We start from the raw sequence: 20,045 nt of genomic DNA, 5'->3' as shown, positions 1-20,045 counted from the left end.
AAGAGCAGAGGCCATCAAATATAAAACTTTTCCTTTGGACAGACTATTGTCTTGTAAAATTGACTTGTCTCTACATTTTTAAATGAAAGTTATATGAAAATTTGGATTCAACCTGCACAAATGTAGATTTTTCTCTTCAGTATTCATCTTCATTAATGACACTGCTGCTATAGGAACTGGAAAATACCCTGGTCCAAAATTATGTAGAGAGTGCAGGGTGTGTATGTGTGTGTTTGTATACACATGATAAAAATGCGGGAGTAACATAGGTATGGAATTGATAAAGATGTCTGTTTCAAATTCATGTACTCAAATAGAATTATGTAGATTCTTCGCCATTTTGAAACAATCATATCATGTTCTTTTCTCTTTCTGCATATGTGTGTATGCAGAAACAGATGTGTTTATGGGGTGTTGTTTACATTGTGCTGTTGGGCTATTCAGTCAGCTAACAGCTGGATTAGAGAGAACTTTGTCAAATGTGTAATATGAAATGAAGAATTTAATTGGCTGAAGTAGTTTCTGGGGGTGTTCAGACTAATGCAGGTCAGATCTTGTTAGTCAATTTGTTCTCTAAATATCATTATGCCCATCTGTTTCCCCTACTATTTTTTAAATAAATTTAATTTCTTTCCTTCCAATCTGAAATATTACAGACTGTGGGAACCAAATGTCTCCTGAAATCTGTAGCCTGCTTTAAAATCTTGCCATTGTAGTTCACAGCAGGTGGCTGCCAGCAGTAGCTGAAACTGAGAACTCTTACTTGCATCTGCTGGGATCCACCGGTGGCTGGCAGACGTTCCAAAGGAGAGGAAAATGAATGGCCATTAAAGTCAGCTCTAAACCTTCCACCAGCCCAGAGGATGTAGAGCAGGTCCAAAGAAAGAGTAACTATTAAAGAGTAAAAACTGGTTTACTTCTTTCTCATTTGACATCAGTTTCCAAGGAAACAGAACAAAACGTGAGAACTGGGAGCCAGCAGCCGAGATTGACTCAGCTGGTGGCTAGTCCTGCTTCTGTTCCCATGGAAACATGTATCAAATTGGAAAAAAAAATAAATGGGGCAGGGCCAGTTACAAAATGGTAGGACAATGGCTGCTGCTTCAGCTACTTAATAAGATGAGGCTTGCTGGTATTTATTCCTCTTCAGTATGCAAATCCAATTTTAGGTTTGCCTCCATTATTCACTTCCCAAAAAGCACTGCTTCCCAACATCAGGAATGTAGGAACCACTGTCATGGACAAGGCTTGTAATTCCTCTTGTCCAACAGGTAGTTTAAAACAATGACTGGCCCAAATACCTTCAGAAGTGGATGATAGAAGTGTGTACTGCACATTCGAGAATTTACCAGTCACACTTGAAATTTCGGCCATAATTCATAATGAGTAGTGACTTGAAGTGTACGGTTGAGTATATCTCATAACTCTTTTATTCCCTCACTAGTTGAACACTTTTGTTATTCCCATAAATGTCAGGGGGTTTTGACTCTTGCTAACATTGCACAGTTCAGTGTAATTGCTAACTAGGCAATGTGTGAAGTTCTTTTTTCACTTTTGGAAGTGTCGTTTTTCAATCTCACTGAACGTACATTATTTTTCTTTTAGGGAAAAAAGAGAATTGAATCTTCCATGTCTCCTTTTGTAATACAAGTTATTTCTATGCATCTGTGTATTTGCAACATTATTTTCCTCTTTTATCTTTGGTAGGCAGCCCCAATCTTATTAAGCTCTTTTTCCGATGACATAGAAACTATAAAGCATCCTTTTTAGTTAGGATGACTAATATTACATATTTTAGAAGATCTATGTAATGTGTTTTATCTATTATTCATCCTCTTCTTTATATTTAGTGCATTATTTTTCACTGTTGCACATCACTGAACAAAATTTTGGACTTTACTGTCAAAGCAATTCCCAGATCAATTCCACGAATTAATTATGACTCTCAGAAAATATGTAAGCAGTTTCCCTGTTTTTAGGTGAAAATGGTATTACAGTTACTGAAATCAAATTCTATTTGTCATCATAGGGCCCACTCAGTTACTTTCCTCACACTTTTTGGACTCAATTAGCTTCAGTATTTTTGTCTGCATGTTGAGTAACACTGATTTTAGTATGGAATTATGGTTCTTAGAGTGGAAGAATTATTCTGGAATATGGAAGCATGATAGTGGAGAAGTTTTAAAATACAATTATTGTTACTTGTGCTACAGTTATGTAGTCACACTTCTGGCATGTCACTGCTGCTTTGTGAACTCTTTGCTGTAGCTCCTCCAGTTCTGAGGACTTTGCTACCAGAGGTACCCAACAGGACCCATCCTTTCAACTGCATTTGGAAACTCAGAGTATTGTTCTTCGTTTGGGAATTCCAGGTATAATCCCTAGTTCTAAGTGAAATTAGTCTATTGGATGAAAGGAAATCAGATGCCAGAATCTAACACCAGGAAGTCAACACATAAGCACAGACTACAGCAATTATTTACCTCTTTTGATGAGGGTGTAGAATACATAGTTTTAGTTATACCCACGTAGTGGTAAGCTGGTCCCAGTCCAGGTAACTAGGACATAGGCTTGGTGGCTATTCCTGACTTTAAACATCACATACACAGGATACAATCATTCAGGTTTATTTCTCTGAAACCTAAAGCCAGATCCAAAGTTAATACTGATTTTATGCACCCTTAAAAGGCTGCAAACAACTACAAAGTTGGTATAGGACAACACTGATACTTTTTGGCAATTACAAACTGACTACCAAATAGCAACATACCTGGCTTTAGAATATTTCAGCATTTGTTAAAGCAGGTCCCGTAAGACTCCAAGCCCCAGGAGCTACCAGGTCACCAGCCTGGCTAGGAGTTTTACTTTAATATATAGATATAGGGTTTCTTAATACCTTGAGATAGCATCAAGAGAATAAGCCACGAGTTTATTCTCAAGGGATTTCTTTATTAAGTTAGGGAAGCAAATAAAGGAACTTGGCCTAAGTTCAAAAGGACACTACACAAGCTAGACAAAAATGTTCTACCACAATACTGACTCAGCATATACTATTAATCCACAACACTTAAGTCAAAGTCCAACCAATTCACAACACTGAAGTCAAGATCCAATAAACCAACAACACTTAAGATCCAATAAATCAACAACACTTAAGGCAAAATCTAACCAATTCCACAACACTTAAGATCCAATCCCTTCAGCTCCAAGCCACCCTAAGCATCAAGAAAGGAGAAAAGAAAGAGAAGCAGAGGGAGCAAGAAGAGGAAAGGAGAAAAAGGGAGAGAAGTGTTGTAGAAGACCAGCTCTCACAAGTCCACGTGGCAGGGCCGTGCCATGAGGCAAACCATATGCCTACGGTTTTATCTGCTCTGGTCCCTGTGGCCAACCCCTCCAGGTGGGATCTCTGACCCACCAGCCACTCTGGGGTTCCAGGCCAGGATGAGGGACAGTGCCCTCACTGCCCCTGCCAATCTGAGCCTGGCTTAGGGGCTGCAGGAGGTGTGGTGTGTTATAGTTTTCCTGGGCTGTTTGTGACTGACAGCTACTCTGGGGCTTCCCCATGTGGGCTCTAGGGGCCTGCCATGAGGGATACGACGCCACCCCACCTCCGTGAGGTTCGACCCATTCCTTCCCCCTACACACACACTTGCACACTCCCCACAAGGTGGTTCTGACCCAATAATAACTGGTCTGGGGTCTAACAGTGCCACATCAACAAGGGCTTAGAAGATCATCTCCTCATGTGCTTTCTTTTTTCTTTCAGAGAACCTAAACTGTATATTGAGAGTCAAGATTTACAGGCTTTGTAATCCAGACAGGAACAGTTCTTGCTCTTTTGTCACTGATTTGAGTTTTCTTAATACCAGAAGCAAAAAAGACAATAAAACTCTCTGTCAAAATTTTAAATCACGAAAACCCGATTTAAAAAAACTTCCAGAAAACAGACTCTAGGAACTGATTAATCTTCCTTTTTGCATTCTATCCTGGGTTTTCAATGTCTAACCCTTTCTAGTATTGTAACATATCTCTTGTTTTCTGGAAGCAATCACCACTGTATAAAGAAAAACAGACTTTAATGCTTATGTCAGAAAACAGATACTGATGTGGATGAAACAAACCATAATGAATTACTCCAAGAATATGCTGAGGCTGCAATAGAGATCAATAAAATCCTTCTCTGAAGATAGAGAATCTTGCATTAAAATATCTATTTAGGATAACAAATTGTCTAATGTAATCAATACTTCTTTGGGGGGAAGAATATTCCCTTGTTCCTTCAAATGTTTAGATAGGCTGATACTGAAAAGATATAACACGGGTATTCTGGTACTTCTTTTAACTTTCAGTCATAAGCAATCTCATGGAGAAGGCAAGCCTCAGCTTACATTATAAGCAATAACAGTCAATATTGTTCACCTGGACTGTCCTGAGTTCTGGCCAAGATATTGTGCTGGAATGGATTAATGGCAGCCATTAGTCCTGTTGTCAATTGGGAGAAGCAAGCCATTGAGTCACCAGCCTCAAGATCTTTATGCAGGGCTTGATCATCCCAAAGGTGCACATTGGCTTTGCACTAAAACCACTTCAATGCTGCTCAAACTTAAAAGATACTGATGTACTTTCACTTACAGGGGAAGTACCAGGTAGAGTACGTCTGATCCTAGCATACCCAGGGAGATGTGGAACCCAGGGAGACAGGGAGTACCAGCTAGACAGCATGGGCACACACACAGGCAATAAGTAGATGGCGGAGTGCTGCAAACTTAACCCAAGTAAAATAGACTTTGTGCTGGTGGGGAGAGGCCTAAAGAAGAGCTTCCATGACCAAAGCCATCCATTTTACTTCTATGCACTACAGGTCATTTCACTTCTGTATTTAGTTGTCCTGGATTCCTCATTGTTACTAGGCTCTCTTACAGAGCAGCTATCTGTAAGCAACATACTATATTTCTTGAAGACTCTGTCATACCCTGGAAAAGGAATACAGTCACAGTTGTTTAGACCTTATCATCTGCAAAACACAAATACAGTGTATTTGGATGTGAAAATATAGATATATTTTGAAAATTATTTAGGAAAAAAGTGCTAGTGCCAACACAGGATATTTACTGCAAGTGCCTTGGGCCATTCTCTGCTTGCGTTTCCCATATGGTAGTAAAATCAGAGCCTTTATATGCCTATATGATGTAACTAAAGCTTGCTTCGCTTTTGAGGATAAAGTTGTTTCTTCTCTGATAAGCATACTCTAAAATTTAAATGGACATTTCATATGTGAAAAAAAGCTTTTTTTTTTTTTGGATCTGCCAAACATGAGAATGAACTTTTCTACAAAAACTTCAGATTATCACAAATCTCCTCACTCCTACAAAAGAAAGGATTGTTTCTCAATTAGCTTTCCAATTAGCTAATTGAGAAACAACTAGCTTTCATCCAGCAGAATGTGTTTATGCATATGCATTTTTATTTTAAAATGTCTTCCTGTATATACTCTCTGTGGATAAAAGAGAAGAAGCACATAATAGCTGTTAACTGCATTGTTAATGAGCCCAATATGCGTTAACAACACTTCAATGACATATGTATTTTTTAAGCTGTAAAATGGAGGATGTCTTGCTTTTTAATGACTTCAGTCACCCTGAAGTCTACTTTCCTGTCTTTGTTCTCATTCCTCCAGCAGCTGTAATACGGGCAGTGCATGCCTTCCTTCCATGCTTCTCTACCCTCCTGTAATGCTTTCTCCTGCCTCTGTCCGTGAACTGTCATGCTTAACAAATCTTACCTCATGCCCACCAAATCTTACCTCATGCTCATTTTCACTACTCTAATCTTCAGGTCATTCATAAAACTGACTGTGTGAAAGGACAGCTTGGGTTAGCTCAGCTTTAGATCGCTACCCACTCTTATGCAGCTGTTAAAAAGTGGTAATGACCTAACTGCAGGTGACCATGGGTCAGGAGTAAGCAGAAAAAATGAAGAATGGATGCAGATCTGATGATTTTCCAAAAGAGGTACGAGGCTTATGTTTTTGTTAAGAATGCTCAGGCTGCTCAGATCCAATCATTCGTTTTTTCTTTAAAGAAAGAGTTACAAATTGCACATCAACCATGAGCTACACAGGTTGGTATCGACGTGCTTTTGCACAGTCAACCTGAGGCTTCCCAGTAAGACCTGATTTAATGGTTGTAGTAAGACTCAAATATAAATGCTTACTAAGTATGTGGAAGAGGTGGAGCAGGTTGCTAGTGGATGAGGGAGACTCATAAAGGGAGAGACCCACTCCCCACAGCTGTAGCTGCCAGGCAGCTTTGTCCTTTTTTTTGGTGGTGGTAATCGAGAGTATTTTCACCAGAAAATGCTGAGACTTCGTTCTATTGTCACCATTACTTCTCACCTTAAATCCAGTCAATGGATCCATGTCATGGATCCAGTGTTTTGATTTTTCACATACATTTAAAGAAACAGTGTTGTATTTTAGATACTCTGAAAACCTGTATTAGCCATCCTAATATTTCTCATGTAATTTCTGCTATAATATATAACTTCCTTATTATGATTGTGTTATAAGGGACTCTTAGTTATCTCAAATAACATCTTGGATTTAAGTGATTGGTGTATTTATTTTTTAGAATTCCCATTTTATTCGACAGTTTGCATTCACTCTGAGATATTTGCATCTGTGACCCAAGTAAGCATTTTTGAGAATTTTAGGGCTCCAAGAATCTTTCAAAGCAGTGGATAGTTCCTTTATTACTATTATTATGTCAGGTTGGAGTTTACAGGGCTAGAATCCTCATTTTATGGAAATACCCTGCTTACAGTTTAAAATCATTATGTCTGGGTTTTTTGTTAACAAATGAAATATTGTGTAATTTGTCCTGGTGTGGAAGAGTGTCTTCTAATGTATTCAGAATTAGATAGTCCAAAAGACACATATTTGTGAAAAAATGCTTCTCTAAATATTTAATTTCAGTATGTTGCATATAGATGTACATGTATATGTATGAATGAGTGTTAATAGATACATATATATGTTTAATGTTTTGATGATATTTCAGTTCTGGCATCTGGTCAGGGATGATTCAGATGACCAAATGTCCAATTAAAGAATTTATTTTTTTTAAATTATTTTTTCTGTTCATATGTTTTTCCAAGAGGCACGAGCATGGAGTCTCTCTTGTTTTATGGCAGTCTTGAATGTGTGAACTCCTAGCTTATGTGATTTTCAAGAATCTCTTATGCAATGGTAGAGCACCTAATTATAATTAAAACAACCCATTTGTTGTCCAGATTGTGGTAGGTGAAAGCTGGATATTCCTCCTGTTATTTATTTCTGCATGCTGATTACTTCTCTGCAGAAAAGGGATTTTTAATTTAACAGGTCTGATTGGTCCTCTCTCATTTTGTGAGACTGTTGCAAATAAAAGTGGAACAGTACATCTAGGACCTAAATTGGTAGAGCTAATGATTGAAAGTTCCATTTACTATGGAATTTCTGTTTGCAGTAATGTCATGGAGCTAGCACATAACTTTGTGCAACAGGTGAAAGCAAAATGAAAATTTCTTGCTGCCAAGGCAGAGGTATTCTTCACCTTGGTTATATAGGTTGAAGGTACACATCTTTAATGCTTTCTTTGGAGTCTAGTCCTACAATAATGCTGTGAGCAGTTTAAAGCAAAGTTTTGTCATATTCTTTATTTCCACACATTAAAATAGAAGAAAGAGAAGCCAGTTACAGCACTATGGAGAAACATTCAGGATGGAAATGTACATGTGCTGGCAAACCATCAAAGAACATTATGAGAAGTGGTATTACAAAGGAATTAAGATGGAATAAGATTGAAAAGATCACTGTGGGGGCAACAGTGTGATAATTTGGATATTCTTTCCATATTTTCCCATGTTTGGAGGTTTTTTTAATAAATTAATAAAATTTTAATTAATATGAAATGAGATCCATATCAAAAATGATCAAAGTAGTTATTTAAGCTGTTAAAATAATCACCTTTGACAAGTCATTTCCACGAGTCCCTATGACACTGATTTCATAAATTGAAATGCCAAGCAAGATTTCTGGTTTAGGTGAAAATGAAATGACAGGTGAAACTGAATGTAAATAAATGCCAAGTGATGGTTAGATCTTGATAAAATAGCACACAGTTATAAGAAAATATCATCTTAATGCACAGTAGGAGTCAAAAGGCAAACCAAGCGTAAGGAATTATAAGACCACAAGTAGGCAACAAAATATAAAGCAATATTATGCCAGTGTTTAAATCCAGAGTGGAGTTATACATCTACTGTGTACAGTCCCAACACACTTCCTTACCTTCAGGAGGTGGAAAACATAAAGAGCTACGTAGAGCCTTGAAAGAGCAGAAGAGCCCCCATCCAAGGAACAGGCTGATTGCTTCTGTCTAGAAGAGAGATTGATGAGGACAGGGAAGAATAAAATCTTCAGTGGCTTAGCAAATGTGATTAGAAGTGATCACACATAGTCTATTCCAATACAAGAGCTAAGGAGCATGAAGTGGAACTGGCAGGTTCAAAGAACAGACAACACATAGTGCAGGAGAACTTTTTCTGCAAAGTGTTGTCCATCCTAAATGTTTACACAGGATTTAATACAGCAACTTTTTCGGGCACACCAATGAAAGAAAAAGCTGTCTTGAGATGTTAAATAAGAAGGCATGACCTCACTCTGAAGAAATCGTTGTGTGACAGAATATTATAGAGAGTTTTTTCCGTGTGCTTGGCCTTTTTCAGATCCCTCATTAGGGAACGGATAGTTTGGTAGAACTTGAGATATGTATTAAGCTAGATAGACCTTTGTGAGTAAGTACACCTCTTGTTATATGCATCAGCTATGGAGAGAGAAAATGCCTTTGTAACTTTTTAATTCTCTTGACATTTGGCATTTAATTTTATTTCTGTTATTTATAATGTTTTCATGGAATAAAGAGAGGTGTTCTGACAAACTGCAGATAGCACGTCTGAACTTTGATGGAAGAATGTTTAGAAAGTAATTCTCAATGCCAGGTTCCCTGCATTCTTTTCTAAGTATGTCACAATATCATATTTTTAGAGCACTTGATAGTAGTGCTAAAGTGGGAAAACATGTTCTTCTAATAGTCATAAAGAGGAAGACATCTCCAGTGTTTACCCAGTTTTTATTTAATTCATACAAACTGACTTCTGAAAAGGAAACTGAAGTTGAGAACTGAAATATAGAATTATAGAATCGTTGGGAGTGGAGGGAATCTCTGGATATTTTCTAGTCCAATGCCTCTGCTCAAAACAGGGTCACTTTGTTCAAGACCATGTCCAGTCATGTTTTGAATATATCCAAATGTGGACTCTCTACAACCTCTCTGGGCAACATGTTATAGTGTTAAACCACCCTCATAAAAAAAACTTTTTTTCCTGATGTGTAATTGGCACTTCCTGCATTTCAAATTGTGCTTTTTGTTCTTTCATTGAATACCACTGACAAAAGTCTGGTTTCTTCTTCTTTAGTTCCTCCCATTTTATTTTTATGCACATAAAATGCTGTTTCTCTAAAGGCTTCTTCTCTAAGGCAAAACACCAGCTCTCAACCTCTTCTCATGTCAGATGCTCCAATACCTTGAGCATTTTAATGCTCTATTCCTGGACTCAATCCAGTATGTCCTTGCCTTGTCACTATGGCATTAGGGATCCCAGGCTTGGTCACAGTACTCCAAATATAACCTCACCAGGGCTGAGTAGAAGAGAAGAATCACGTCCTTCAGCCTGCTGGTGACACTCTTCCTAATGCAAGGGCACACTGCTGGCTCAGAGGCCATTTGGTCTCTGCCAGGAACCCAAGACCTTCTGCAAAGCTACTTTCCAGCCAAACACCACCCAGCCTGTATGAGTGGGTGTCTGTGGTTCTTCATCCCCAGGGACAGGACTTGGTATTTCTCTTTGCTTAGGAGATTTCTCTCAGCTCAGATCTCCAGGCTGTTGCCATCCCACTGAATAGCAGCACAACCATCTGGTTTATCAATGTCTCCTACTTCTGTATCATCTGCAAACTTGCTGAAGAAGCACTCTGCCCTACCATTTACATCATTAGCATGTTAAACAGCATTGGCAACAGGTTGATTCCTAGGAAAAATCACTCATAACTTGACTCCTGTTGAATATCATGCTGCTGGATATCACAATCCCTTGAATTTAACAGTTTAGCCAATTTCCAGTCCCTCTCATGGTCTATTTATCTAATCCCTACTGTTTGTTCCTGAGGAAATTATGGGACAATGTTGAAAGCCTTACTCAAGTGAAGATAAGCAGTACCAACTGCTTTCCCCTAACCCAACAAGCTAGGCATTTTTCACAGAAGGCTATAAGGTGGATCAGGCAGGGACCTTTATAATCCCCTTTATAATGATCCCCTTTATAAATCCTTGCTGACTAATTCCAGTTGCATTCTTGTCCTTAATATGCTCGAAAATAGTTCCCAGCAGGATTTGCTACATCACTATAACAGGACTTAAGGTGTGGTTGACTGGCCTGTAGTTCTCTACATCCTTCTACTTGCCCATATCAATGGTAACAGAGTTCTTGGAATTTCCAGTTCTCTAGAACCTCCCTCAGTCACCACAATCTTCCAAAGATAATCAAGAGTGGCCTCACAATGACATCAACCAGCTCCTTTAGTCCCCATGGATGCATTCAGTCATGTCCCACAGAATTGTGTATGTCCACTTGCTTTAATGTTCCCTAATGTGATTCTCCTAAATGAGCATAAAACTTCATTGCTCCAGACCTTCCCACTGCTTTCAGGGGCTGCAGGTCCTCAGGGTAAATATTATCAGCCAAGTCTGAGGTAAATAAGGCATTGAGTACCTCATTCACATCTTTTACCACCAGGTCCCTTGTCCCATTCATATTCAACTAATGAGGGCAGGCTCTCATTTTCTGTAGTCTCCCTTTTGCTGTGGAAAAATCCTTCAACAATCTGCTGTCATGTAATCCAGCATTGTTATCATGCTATTTGCCTTGTTTCCTCCTTCCAGGATCACAAACTCCACTATCTCATGGTCACAGCAGCCAAGACTGTCACCAACCTCCTCCACCACTTCTGCCTTTTTTCTGGGTCCAGACGTGTAATTCCTGTCATCAGATTATCCATCATCTGTGTAAGAAAGTTCTCATCGATGCAATCTACAGAACACCAGGATTTGTGGTTTCTTGTGTTGTATTTCCGGGATATATCAAGGCAATTAATTCCCCCATGGGAACCAGGATCTGCAAACATGAAGCTTTTTCTCATTGTCTGAATATGACCTCATCAACTTCTTCCTAATTGGGTGGTCAGTAGTAAACACCGACCACAACATACACCACTTTGTTTTGCCCTCTAATTTTAACCCCTAAGACCTGGATTTATCATCCATCCCAGGGCAGAACCCAGTGTATTCCTGCTGCTGAATCATGTAATAGACAACTTTCGCTTTTTCCCTCCTCAACCTGTTCCTTCCTATTTATTTTTTGCAACACTCCAGTCATGGGGACCTTCCCACCACACCTCTGTGACTCCAGTGAGGATGCAGCCCTGCAACTGCGTACATACCTCTTAATTCCACCTGGTTTTCCTCCATGCTGCATGCATACATTTATGTACAGGCACTTCAAAGAGATGCTCCATCATGCTGACTTCCCGGAAAAAGTGTGAACACTTCCCCCAGTTTCACCCTCGTCCACCTGTCATTTGCAGATATTCGCTTTATGTGGGCTTCCTTCCATCCTGTTTTGTTGTTTTAAAGCTTTTTCTTGTCTACCTCACCCTGGTCTTTCACTGTTCAAGAAAATATCAGTGACTTATTGCCTGTATCTGGTGAAATTATCAAATATCTGTGTTTCTGATAACTATTCCATGCTTCACTGAACTTAACTGTGCTTCATTGACTTTCAGAAATAGAAGTGCTGTGTGAAGCCAAAGGCTTCTAAGGTTCAGTACAAATATGTACACGGCCTTCTTGCTCTCTACAACTACCTGATAGGAGGTTAGAGCAAGGCAGGGGGCAGTTTTTTTCTCTCAAGTAACAATCCATTGGACAAGAGGAAATGGATTCAAGTTGAGTCCCTCAAGGGGAAGTTTAGATGGGATATTAGGAAAAAAATCTTCACTGAAAGGGTTGTGAAGTACTGGAACAGGTTGCCCAGGAAAGTTGTTGAGTTGTTATCCTTGGAATTGTTCAAAAGTTATGTGGATGTGGCACTGAAGGACATGGTTTAGTGGTGAACTTGGCAGTGCCAGGTTAACAGTTGGACTCGGTGATTTTAGAGGTCTTTTCCAGCCTAAATGATTCTGTGATTGTAATTATTGCACAGAAAATGTAATTTCCACAGATTTTGTTAATAAATTCTAAAAAATGGTATTTTCTCTAAGTCTGGTCACCTCTGATTAAAAAAAAAAAGAGCTCATAGAGGAGCAGGTGCATGCAAGAAATGTTGGGTTAATTGAAAGAAACCTGAAAACCACTGTTATTAAAGAAGTTGTAAAAAGTATAACTTGCTTAATTTTGCAGAACTGATGACACGAGGATATATGATTATTACGTCTAAATTTCATGGATATTATATACCAGGAAGGGAGATGAACTATTCAAACTGTGTGTCAGTGCTGACACATGAGAAAAATTGTTAAAAATTGATCATAAGTGAACAGACACTGGAGTAAGACTATGTTTCTAAGGCACTAGATTAGTTGAAGATCTAGAATTGTCTTCTTTTAGGGGAGTAATGATTTAACATTTGAAATTCAGAGTTTAATAATAATATAAAGGATCTTATATGATGTGTAGACTGGACCCATCTTTCTGTGTTTAGGAACTGGTTCCCAGATTTTTACAAAGACCTTGTGAGAACTGCTTGCAGTCCTTTTATTTTCCAGTTAAATGTTGGTTAGTTTCCCCTGCATTTTGTGATATTTTTTTTCAACCGCAAATGGCTAACACGAGAGAGAGAATACCACCGCTATCACTGCATCTTCTTTAAAATGGTTCATTTGCCTCAGGCTTCAGGATTTAGCTGTAATGAAGATGAAAGATTGATGGCTGACTGCTGACCTACTTTGAGGAAATGAAAGAGCAGGTGGCATGCTGCTGACTAGGAAAGTAAAAGACTGTACTAAATGCAAAGAAATAAAGCATGGCTAAATAAAATCTATTTTAGATCACAATTTCTTTTCAGTAGCCCAACACAGAATAATACACATCTGGAAACCTCAAAACCTCTTTTATATCTGTCTGTGTGTAAATATATTTAACCTATTTGAAATAGTTATTTTCATTTTACATAAGAAGGCTCTATGAGTTACTGTTAGGGCTCTGAATGTATCACACTGTCACAGCGTATTGTAGAAACTAATAGGAAAAGCTAGACAAGGCAAATTAAAAAAAAAATATAAGGCTTAAAGAGTGACAGTTGTGTCAATGCTTGTAACAAATTGTTCCCCAAGTTTTGTTTAACCTTTGGCAAAAGAGAAGCATGTTCATCTAAACTCAGAATTAAGGTGCTTTCAACTGTGTGACAGAAATGTTTAATAGTTGGTGACAACCAGTCCTTCAGCAAAGAGCTGCCACCTTTTAACTGGGAGCAGTGTACTCTAGTTTCTGTCAGGAACTTCATACATGAATCACGAGGGACTAAATGAAAACATTTTTAGTTTCTTGTTAGCAGCCTTGTGTTTGAAGCAAACTAGTAGTACATTGGCAAATGAACCTAATGTTGACCGTCAAATAAGTTTGCAACTTCTCATAACTGCCAAGTTTGTAGAGAATGGCATAATTTTTTAAGCTAATTGCTTTCATTACAAAGCAGTTATCTTCTATGTTTTGGAGCAGGTAGAGAAGAGCTATATTGCCTATCAGATGGGAAATGGACTGAGATACAAGCCAAGAGACTGAGTTGTTAGTGATTGCCCTCCCCTTACCTCTTGCATTTCTGCACTTCCAACAGCCCTCTTTGTTAACTACAGTGTCATGCTGACATTCTGAAGTGAAAGGAAATATTACAAACTAAGTAGGTCCCTCTGTATTCAGCTTCACATCACAACAGGACCCTAGGATGTCTTTTAAGACATCCAATTCTCATTCCTTTGGAGAAAAGTCAAGGGTGTGTGCCATTTGGAGAGTACCTGAAGGTGTGTTGCTCTGATTTTCCATTCAGTAAATTATTATAAAGGTCCAAGAGTGTGATAAAAGGCACCTTTGTAGATCTTTACACCCTTATTCTTTTACATGGAGAGCTTTTAGTTTAGTCTTTGGGTTCAATTCAGTCATGGGAGATACCAAGATATTAGATGTCCAGTCTGTAACTATTTCTAAGACCTTTCCTTTTTTTTTAAGTCTGGGAATAAAATCTGATTTTAGTGTCTGACATTTAGCCCATACTGTGAAACAGCTTAGTAAGGCATAGTCATTTTTGTAGTGTCTTCCTTTGTTTCCCGTCTTTGAAAGAGGAGACACCTAGAGGAAGTGGCCACATTATTTTGGTGTTATTCAAAGCCTCACAGTGATTTAGAGGGATAAAGGGGAACAATGGGTATTTGTGTATCAGAGAAAGTGCCAAGTGCAGGTGCTGAACCTTTTTTTTTCTTCTTATCCTGTAAAACATTCTAGCTAGAAGAAAATTTGCATTTTTTTTTTTATATTTGTGATGGATAGAGGAGAGCTGCAAGATATTTTGCCTTTGTATCCAAATAGTTGCAAATATTATGTACGTGTATCCTGTAAAGGACAAAATTTAATTTCGAAATTTCTTTTCTCAAAAGAAGTTTGCTTTCCAAGTTGTATTAATAATTAGGGGTGTGGTTGCCTTAGGGTATAGGAATTGTGCCATGAAGACTTCCTTTTCTCTGTTTTTTGATCTCACCAGGTGCCTGATAGCTGTTCATACAAAGCAAAGTTGCTTGCTTGCAATCCTGCAACCTACCTCATAGACTCTCTATCACATGTTTGCACCATATTCAGCTCACTGAGAATACAGCCTTATTTGAAGCTCTGCATAAAATCTCCAGAAAGGAGAAAAAAATTAGTTACTTTTATAATAGTAGGGTTAATACATAAAACAGATTGAAACCTACATATTAATCTTTTAAAAATAATTTGATGTTAGGATTTCAGATTCTTTTAATCTTTACTGAATTGTAAGGCTGCCTATATACAACAGTGTCATAGAAAAAGGAGAAGCCCTTTTTCTATTGCTCTTACGTAGCAGAAAAACATGAGAAACAGGAGTAAAGGTAAAAGTGACTTCAAGAAAAAAGGTAAAAGGAGCAGAAGAATATTCTTTTGAAACAGAGTCCCAGAAGCCAGCAAAGAAAAGAAGGCAAAAGTACATGGCTACCAATGAAAACGCCTGTGCCTGGACATAACTCATATACATCTATAAAGAAAATACCAAGATAATTCTTTTATTGTCTTAAACACAGACTGAAAAGTATAACGGAAAATATTCTTTTTAAGAGGTTAATGAAGTATAGCCATTAAAATTTTGGGGCTTGGAGTGTGTTTTAGAAGTTAGGACTATTTTAGTGCAGTTTGTAAATATAAATTAAAAAGAAGACTCTTGCCTTAAAAGATCTATTCAGAAAATTGCATGGTGAAATAATGTCGATATTATTCTGTGTCAGAAGTCATAGAATTATAGAATAGTTTGGGTTGGAAGGGACCTAAAGATCACCTAGTTTCAGACCCCCTGCCATGAGGACACCTTTCTCCACAGGGACATCTTTCACAAGACCAGGTTTCTCAGAGCCTATGTTTCATCTATGAGAAAGAGATAAAATTTTATAAAATTAGAATGCATGGAAATTTACTTCTATTGGTACTGCAAGATTTAAGATATGTCTTTATCCTTAGATTTAATTTGCATATGAAGCTTAGAGGCTTTAAGTAAAGGTGAATTCTAAGATGGACATATTTTGTGACATCTCTAAATTGATTTTGACCTAGCTTATAGCCATTTAATTCACATCAGAACTCTTGCCAGTGAACAGTTATTAATGTAAAACTTTTTCTAATTCTGCAATTTTTTTCACCAGTTTAACTGAAATATTTTTAACTAAAATAAATTAAACCAGTGATGTTTATTATGCAGGGAAGATACAAATTTCCAAGCTATCAAGTTACCTGTCGCAAAAACATATTCATTCTAGGTGGAATAAATTGAAGGATTGGAATCTTGTCTATTAGACATTTGAATACTTATTAGAGTCTATTAGGAGCTTGTGTACAAAGGGATAAAAAGTATGACTTGTGAAAATTTAGTTTGCTTTGGGATTCAGTTTTTACTTGATGTTGTCAATGGAATTATTCATCATAAACAATTTGTGGGATTTATGATAGGAGTGGTCTGCAAAAAAAGCATTCAGTAGTAATTTGATTCCTTTTTTGCCCACATTTTCAGTCATGACATTCCTTTTTCTTTTTTCCATATTTGCCTAACTCTTTCAATGAACAGAACTGTAGCTTTTTCTCTTTGATGTATGTCCCTTTTGATTAGGCGATCATCAATTATTTAGATTGTTCCAAACCTTGCAGCCTAATACTTTGAACATAAGACTGTAAGTAGAGCATTTTGAAGATGAGTGTTTAAAAATAGGTCATGTTTTTCAAGAGACCAGCCAATTCAGTGCTTGAAAATCTGGAAAATCTCCTGATTAACATTCAGCATTTTTTAACCTAATATGGACTTCATTTTAAAACATTAGCTGTATTATTTTCTCTATTTAGAAAAGTCACCTAGCTTATGCACAACATTTAATGCCAGTTGTATTATTAACAGTATCTATTAAGAAAACAAGAACAATGATATTCAAATGGTTTTACTGAAGGAAAAGAAGGTATTTTCTCAACTTCCTTTTAACATCCATTTCATACTGTTTGGGAACCTTATAAATTATCAGTGTTGTTTTGCTATGGTAATTATTTGGTGCATGTGCTTTATTACTATTATTAATAGTAATAATAATATTTTGCATTTCTGAAGCACTTTTCATCTGCCGACCTCAGTTCTTTTTGCAAACAGCTAATTAGACTTCAAAACACAGTAAGTGGTGTTATACCCACTTTTCTGCAGGGCACTACTGGAGGGTAAACCATGCTGCCTCTCAGTAGGCAGTCCAGAATGCTTGAGAGGATGAGTAGGAACCCCCATGAATATGCATTGTGAATTAATGTGCCCTGAGAGAAGTTTTCGTACTTATTCCAACTAATTAGCTCATGGCCTGATAATGAAAAGGACAGAAATTTCAGACTGTTTCCTGCAACTGTGTGCTTAAAAGTTTTCATCTTATCATATGGCAGTGCAGTCATGGCAACAACAGTGCTTTTCGCAGTAACTTCATACACCAGAGAGAAGTTCAGATAAAACTGACTACTTACTTATTTCTCGATTAAATGGTATTTTCCATCCTAACCTGTTTAAATGGTGATAATTCTATTTCTTCCCGCTTTCCTTCTTTAGTTTTGTTCTTTTTCAAATGAGTGCTGGCCAAGTGATTTCATCAGTATAGCTATTGATACTTGACTGGTTTTAGTGACTCTCCAAGCAGTGGCTGTTGCATACAAGTACATTAGCAATTTTCACTGCACATAAATCCTGATAGAGAAATAGCTGTCTTATCAAACCACAAATTCAATTTAATATTCTCCTTTTAAGTAAGGGGGATAAATTTCTATGATGAAAGGACTGGCCTGGTAAATGAGGGAAGGGAGGTGGATGCTGTCTGTTTACCTTGACTTTAGTAAGGCTTTTGACACTATCTACCTTATCTTCATAGAGAAACTGTTGCTATAGGGGCTGTACGAGCATATAGCGAGGTGAACTGAAAATTGGCTGAATGGCTGGGCCCAGAGAGTGGTGATCAGCAGCACGAAGTCCAGCTGGAGGCAAGTAGGTAGCGGTGTATCCCAAGGGTCAATACTAGATCCAGTCCTGTTTCAATAATGAAACAGCCATCTTCAATAATGATCTGGGTGATGGTGAGGAGCACATACCCAGAAAGGTTGCTAATGACTCATAACTGGTAGGGATGGCCAATACATGAGGGGGTTGTGCTGCCAGGCAGAGGGTCCTTGAAATTCTGGACAAATGGACTGACAGGAACCTCAGGCAGCTCAGCAAGAGGAAGTTCAAAGTCCTGCACCCAGGGAGAATCAAACCTGGATACCCTTACATGCTGGGGGCTGACCAGGTGGAAGTAGCTTGGCAGAAAAGGAGCAGGGCTCCTGATAGACACCACACGGAACAAAAACTCATGGTGTGCCCTTGCCGCAAAGGTGGCCAAAGATATCCTCAGTTGCATTAGGCAAAGCATTGAGAGCAGGTGAAAAGAGATTATCCTTCTCCTCTAGTCAGCACTGGCGAGGCCACACCTGGAGTATTGTGTCCAGTTCCGGGCTCCCCAGTACAGGAGATACATGAATATACAACAGAGTCCAATGAAGGACCACAAAGATGAAGAAACTGAAACCTTTCTCCTATGAGGAAAGACTGAGGGAGCTGGGACTGCAGAGGATCTTGTCTATGTATGTAAATACCCAAAGGGAGGGAGCAAAGCGGATGGAGCCAGGTACTTTTCAGTGGCTCTCAGTGACAGGACCAGAGGCAAGGAGAACAACGTGAAACACAGGAGGTTCTATCTGAACATCAGAAAACACATTTTCACTGTGAGGGTGACTGAGCACTAGCACAGGTTGCCCACAGACATGGAGGAGTCTCTGTCCTTGGAGATATTCAAAAGCCACCTGGGAAGCCTGCTCTAGGTGGCCACACTTAAGCAAATGAGTTGGACAAGATGATTTCAGGAGATCCCTTCCTGCCTTAGCCATTCCGTGATTCTTCAAGTTCGTAAAGTAAAAACGTGAATTTCCTTAGATTTTACCTCAGGGCTGCATGGGATTTCCTTTCTGCTACTAATTTTACCTTGGCTGGCATGAAACCAAAGGCAGACAAGCAGAAGAAATCAAGTAATGAAGCCTACAAGTAGTCTTTCAAGGGAATGAGGAGCTGAATAAGGTAAATTGATAATAAAGAAAACAGAAACTATTGCTCACTTCATTGAATGCTTGAGAAAATAACAGAAGTATGTATTTGAATGCAGTATGGTTTGGATTTGTATTTTGCATCTTTTTTTAAAATCTGTAATTTTTCCTTATCAGCTTAGATTTATTAGTGGTATCATATTTACACAATAACACCATTTAATGCTTTCTGAAATATGTAGTGGGAACAGAGGAAATTAATAAGATCAGTGAAGCTATCTATAATTTAGGTCTTGTTTTAAGATCAAATTAGGCTTAGGGGACTTTCCTATGCACAGGTGCATTTCAATGTAATTTTTTTACTTACGTTTTAAAAAGAAAGTATTCACTATTAATATTTGTCCTGACGATTGGGTAGAAGATCATCATGAAACAAAATATATCATTAACATGGTCAGCACAGTCTGTGAAATTTATTGCATCTAATGTTTAGTGTTTGAAAAAGAATAGGGTAAAAATACTGACAGAATTTCCTGTCCTTAACAATGAGAGTACAGAATGTCATTTTGTTGTCTCTGTCTCATGAAACAGCTCCTCATAACATATCATAGATTTTTATCCTCTGTCTTTTCTTCTTACCAGTAATACTGCTGATTCAGGCCCTGACTCTGCAAGCTGTTGTGCACAGCTACCAGCATGTGCTCACTGGCTGAACTGTGACTTTTCTGGACACATGCAGTACTCATTTTACCACCAAATTCTGCATTAAGATACTGAAGATTATTCTGGGAAAGGTGTCTGTTCTCCCTCTTTCCCCTGTTGCCCTCCTAAGCACCTTCTCCCCAGGCATGTTGCACCTATAGGGAGAGGGCAGGAGGAGCAACCCGTTTTTCAGAGCAGGGAACGTGGGGAGGTGACTGGTGCCAGTTATCCAAGGTCTGACTCTGTCACTGTTGTAAGCTACACGTGCTCATGAGTTAGGTTCTCTGCAGTTGTGGACTTTGGTGAGCCACTGTAATGAGTCTCTTT

At 38.3% G+C, this 20,045-nt stretch overlaps 1 protein-coding gene across 2 annotated transcripts in view; it reads left to right on the top strand.

Moving 5' to 3' along the window:
• Window positions 1–20,045, top strand: part of GABBR2 (gamma-aminobutyric acid type B receptor subunit 2) — a 475,771-nt gene that overhangs the window by 345,838 nt on the left and 109,888 nt on the right. The window lies entirely within an intron of this gene.

Source organism: Lepidothrix coronata, unplaced genomic scaffold, assembly GCF_001604755.1.
Source record: "Lepidothrix coronata isolate B3197 unplaced genomic scaffold, Lepidothrix_coronata-1.0 Scaffold40, whole genome shotgun sequence".
NCBI lineage: Eukaryota > Metazoa > Chordata > Aves > Passeriformes > Pipridae > Lepidothrix > Lepidothrix coronata.
The sequence above is the reverse complement of the archived record's forward strand: the minus strand, read 5'-3'. Positions and strand labels throughout refer to the sequence as shown.